The sequence below is a fragment of the Miscanthus floridulus genome, chromosome 11 (assembly GCF_019320115.1).
Source record: "Miscanthus floridulus cultivar M001 chromosome 11, ASM1932011v1, whole genome shotgun sequence".
NCBI lineage: Eukaryota > Viridiplantae > Streptophyta > Magnoliopsida > Poales > Poaceae > Miscanthus > Miscanthus floridulus.
In genome coordinates, this window is record NC_089590.1 from 55,068,669 (window position 1) to 55,074,668 (window position 6,000).

Here is a 6,000-nt window from a genome sequence, read left to right on the forward strand (position 1 = left end):
TCTCGGTAACAAGGGTAAGGGCAAGAGTAGGAGACAGTGAAGGATGTGGTAGTTGTTAGTATACACTATTATAGATTTTGTATTTATTTTTCTGTAACTATTTGGGACTGTATGGATATTGTGGACTATTTGGACTGTGCAGGACATATTATGTTGGTTGTGATATTTGTTGTGGTTGCATTTTGCTCCTTGGATGATTAAATGTTTGGAATATATAATAATGTCTCTGTGTTGTAACTGTGGATGCTCCTAAAACAAGGGAAACTCTTACGAATTTTTTCCGTGAATCATTAATCATACTCCACTGCTAAAAAGGCACAAATGTAGTACACAGATTAAATATAAATTTATTAGAACGCGTATAATCCAAACGTATCATACATATGCTTTGTAGATGAATCTAGGGTTACCAAGCAACAGTGAACGAATCTATGCTTTTCAGACAATAAAAATAGACTTTTTAGATACAAGGACAGCGGCGATTTATCACTTCACTGACATAGTACTGGCATGCAAGAAAGCACAACTCCACTCTATCTCCACCATCCATCTTATGACTGTTTGATCCAAGGGCTGAGGTGAAAAGACACACGGATCGCTGACATGGCACATTGAGAGGCCTCCATTTCTTCTCTCAGCCTATAAATAACCACTCACTCCCTCTCATTCACACACACAACAAGGAAGAAGAACACTCCTCAATATTTTCTTTTGTTGCAGTACCAATGTCTGGAGGATCGTCTAGAGAGAGAGGAAAGGGGAAGGGAACTACCATTAGGTGGGAGGGTCCTCTTGGTCCCGATTTCTTTGAGGAAGCTATTTATAAGAGGTTCTCAGTTAAGAGCAAAAGTGATTTCACCAAAGAGGCACCACTAAGAGGATACGATGAAAGAAAAGAAGAGTGACCAAAATACATGCATGGTGAGAACTGCCTAGTGCAGATGTTCACCGAGGGAATAGATGGAGGTCGTCATTTCTTCAATTGCCCACAAACATGGGTAATTGCTATTACTATTTATTTCTTCAATATGTCCTATTCTATATAACTTACACGATATACTTATTGTAGTCTTTCTTGGTCGAAGAAAATGGTGGATTCACTAGGTGGGTCGATCCTCGACCTATTTATCCACATGCGTAGTACATCTACTACTTATAGGACCGTATCTTCGATCTAGAAAGGGAAGTTAGCAGCGGTTACAAGGACGATGGACAGGACGGCAACAACAATGGTGCCGATTCATAGGAGGCACTCTGCAATGATCCATATTGCACCTGCCCTAACCACAAGAACAAGGGACCTCCCCCGTCACCCCCGCCACCACCAACAACAACAACGGAAGGCTACTATGGAGAAGGTACAACACAATTTACTGTGTGGCCTATTCCAAGCTCCGAATGGACTAGGCCATAGTTGGATTTAACACCACATTCACACATGACAGCAGGTGCTTTGTAAATTACTCTTTCTTTCTTCTTTTCCTTAACCTTTCGCGGTTCTTCCGACCATTGGTTCTTAGGACCATACAACCACTCCTTGAAACAACACTTAGCCATTGAAAACACTTAAATAAGTATATATTAGTACATGAACACATATAGCTCAACATTTCAACACATACACTTTGCACTTACTTCATTCTTGTTTGGACACACAAACTCTAACGTATTCTCAGGGTTTATCACAGCTCGATCTCCACAATCGCACAGAGGAGGTTCCTCGAGTCGTCTAACTGCGGCTAGGTGCTTCTTCTTAGCCATCATTGATGGAGGGTTAGGGGGTGGAACCCACCGCTTGAAGTGCTCACGTGGATGTCTCCCTCTAAATCAATCATCGAAAAGGAGGTACTTAGGATCAAACTTGTCTGCACCATCGATCCACTGAAAGAAAAAGCACATCTCATGGTCCTACACAACGAGATTCCAACAAAATATTAGTAGCATACTTACATAAATAAAGAAAAGGATAGTGAAAATAATTTCTTATATTAAAACGACTGCATGTGTAGACGTAACGCGTCGCTGTGTCCGGATGTTTCGATTGAAAAACATGGACCGGAAAACCACAGTTACAGTTAGGGACAGGGAGGTTAGGAGGAACGGGGGCATCTTTGCTAGACGTGTCGGGGTATAATTCTCGAGGACGACCCCGTTTTTACCAAAACTCCTCCCAATACATTTCTTGCATCTAACAAAAACAGATGTAATTTAACAAACAAAACTCAAAACATCACAAATAATTATCAATGCAAACCATAACTATAATATAATCAATTTCGTTCTAAGAACCGAAAACAATTAACATTAAACCATAAATCTAGGGTTTTCATTTGATGCACAACAATGAACCCATAACATAACTACATGCGCCTAGGTTTGCTAGCTTTTTTACGTATTGACATCATCCTACGGTTGTATAATACATATATTGAGGGATATAATGAAAACCTAAGTGATGGCGATTTATTAAGTTCAAAAATCTGACTAATATATACCGAATCGATGCGAAAAAAAACTAGGAGGGGAGCAAGGATATCTTGCTCTCGAAGATCTACGGATCAAATCAAAGTTTTCAAGGTCCAATATGCCGATTCGTGAGGTAGGGTGAAGTGGGGAGAGAAAAAATCCGAGAGAGAGGAGAAAGAAGAGAAAGAACGCTCGGGCAAGAAGGTTGGACCGGAGTTAAAATAAAGGCTCTCAGCCAATCACTCTGGCGCCGAGCTCGGCGCCAAGATCTACGGCGCCGAGCTCGGCGTCAGGGTGACTGACGCCGAGGTTCCTACCATGTCACCTTTCATGTTCGCTTCGAGCCTAGGAGCTCGGCGTTAGGGACGCTGACGTCGAGATATGTTAGCTCGGCGCCGAGCTAAGGGTCTATATTCTAAAACCTTTAATCCAGTGGTCTATTTATGAGAAACTTTCAAAAATAAAAGCTAAAAAGTAAAAAATTCAAGCGCACCTGCTCCTCGCCAGGGCTTCCGGCGACACGGCGGCCGTTGCGTTCCCGACCAGCGTCAAGGACTTCTTGGACCACGACCCGCCACGGCAGTTGACGGACGAGTCAAAGTGATGCAAACGGACAAACGGTTTTGTGAAACTGATTGAAAAGGCAGGCAGTAACCGGATGCGCTCATTATGGAGATGATGAATCCTTGCCTTATCTTCTCGAACATAGGCTAGATGGCATTGTTTTGGATCACGTAAATTGAGCAACTGTAGCTGCACCTTGGATCATCCATCTCAAGCTTTATTTTTGGTTTCACCCTGGATGACGTTGCAATGTTCTGGTTTTTGGTTTCTGACCTAACAGGGTATACTGTAATTTCCCTGTGAGGCATGGAATTAATCTAACATGATAGTATGCTGTTATTTTTGTTTCTGTTATAGCATAATAACGAGTTAAATGCATGAGCGGCCTCTGTAATTGTCAAGGGGTGTCACTTAGATCCATAAACTTTAAAAATATATTTCTAAGTCACTAAACTTATTAATTGGTGCACCGCAGGTCAACGCCAGCCATATTGGCATTTTATCTTACGTGTGTTTGCTATTTTTGCGTTTAGCCCCTCTTCTACCTTAGACTCGTCTACTTGTGTTTAAAGAAAAACAAAGAGAGAGAGGGCCCGCACTCAAAGACACAGCTGCTCACTCCGGCCCCGCGAGCTGACGACCGTGGCCTGGCAGCCAGCGCCGACCGTGTTGGCAGCGCTAGCAGCTAGAACCGCCCGCAGCCTAGCCTTCACGAGAAGCCACCGAGGACCGATGGACGAGTACCTTCGTTGTAGCTGTGAGCCTGTAACATGGCCCTTGCTCCCTACAGCGTCTCGGCGAGAGCTAGCGTCTTCTCTGTTCGCGTCCGGCCGCGCGCTGGCAGGAGAAGGGAGATGATCCATCAGTCCTTCACGAGTCGTGGTCAGCTTTTGTCGTGAGTCGTGACCAAGCTAGCTAGCTGCAATGACATCGCAGTTCCGGCCTGCCAAGCAAAAATTGTTATCATGACCATACGGTCGTAAACTCCCTTGCTACTGCTGCATGTTTGCCTGAGCTGGCTGCATGCCACATGCATATGCATGTGTAGATTGCCAGGCAGCAGCAAGGCGCGAGTGCTGCTCCTGTCGACGTGATGGTCTTGTATTTTGTGTCCCTACATTCATTAGAGTAGCTCCATTTGCTTGATGTGGTTCCTGTTGTTGTACCTGTTCACCGCCTTCTTGGTCCTGTTCTTGGGCATTGCTGACATTGATTTCCGGCCGCGACTCCACATGCACAGAGACTCCAAGCTTAATGTGATGATGCAGGCACCACACACACGGTCCATGGATGGCGTGGTTCCCCTGGGGGCTGGGCCACGCCGCGTGCGTACGTCGATCGATCCTGGCACAGTTGGCTTCGTGTGTCTCGTGCTCCCAGCTGTTGTTCTGATCATGCACGCTAGGCCACTGAGATTTCCGGCCCTGGCTCCACAGCACATGAGCGGCCCGGGGACGTGCATCCGGCCGGTGCCTATTATCAGCCGATCCAGATTCAGCCCGAGATTCCACGGACACGGTATATACTGTGGTGTTTGGTGTGCGTTCGTCTATGGGTGAGCCTTCACGACTCCCTGAGCCTCGCCACACCTGAAGAACCCATCCCGCCCCAGGCTGCTAGGCTGCTAGCGGAGGGCTGCGGGCACTCGGGCGACGCTAGTTGTTAGCACGGGCAGCATGGTCGGCCGTCGGCATTGGCTGCGAGTTCACTGTCGCGCGCTCACAGGGCCGGCGCAAGGAGCGGCAGCTTCGAGTGCTGTATCTTCTTTTTAACGCAAATAACAGGTGAGGCTAAGGCTCTGTTTGGTTTAAACAGGTGTTCCTAAAATTTTTGTCACATCAAATATTTAGATATATGCATGGAGTATTAAATATAGACAAATTACAAAACTAATTACACAACTTGCGACTAATTTACGAGACGGATCTTTTAAGCCTAATTAGTTCATGATTTGACAACGTGGTGCTACAGTAAACGTATGCTAATAAATAGATTAATTAGGCTTAAAAAATCGTCTCTCAAATTAACCTCCATCTATATAATTCATTTTATAATTAATCTATATTTAATGTTCTTTATTAGTATGTAAATATTTGATGTGACATAGATTTTAGGAGCAACTAAAGAACCAAACAACCTCTAAGATAAACGAGGAGTTAAATACAAAATTGCAGACACAGTCAGTGTTACAATGACGTGACACATCATATAAAATGCCAACATGGCCGGCGTGGACCTGCGGTGCACCAGTTAACAAGTTTAGTGACCCAGAAATGCATTTTTCAAGTTCGTGGATCTAAGTGACACCCCTTAACAAGTTCTGGGACTGCTCATGCATTTAACGTCAGAATAAATGTTTTGTAAGAAGTGCAGAAATGTTCGGACAGGGATAGCGTGGCCAACAAAATGAAAGTGGCTTCAGAGTTCAGACTGATTAATAAATGTGATCAACTTTAGAGAGATGCCTGATTTCTGATTAATAAATGTGATCACCAACTTTAGAGAGATTCCCGATTTGATATTCTTCTTGAAAACATCATGAGAGCAAAATGTGCTGAGAATCTTGTTTTCCTATTTTAAACTTTAGTCCATGTCACATCAGATATTTAGACATATACATGAAGCACTAAATATAAACTAATTACGAAAGTAAATGCACAGATTGAAACTAATTTACGAGACGAATTTTTAAACGTGATTTGATAACATGGTGCTACAGTAAATATGTGCTAACGACGAATTAATTAGGCTTAATAAATTCATCTCGTGGATTACTAAGGCCTTCTATAATTTATTTTATTATTACTATCCGAACCCTCGACGTGACACCCCTAAACTTTAGTTCCTTGAATATGCGCAGTTTGTGCACGGCTGAGAAATTCAAATAATAGGGAGGCGAAACGTATTGAATGTGCGCAGTTTGTGTACGAAGGTGGAGAGATTCAAACACGGAGGCAAATATATACTCAA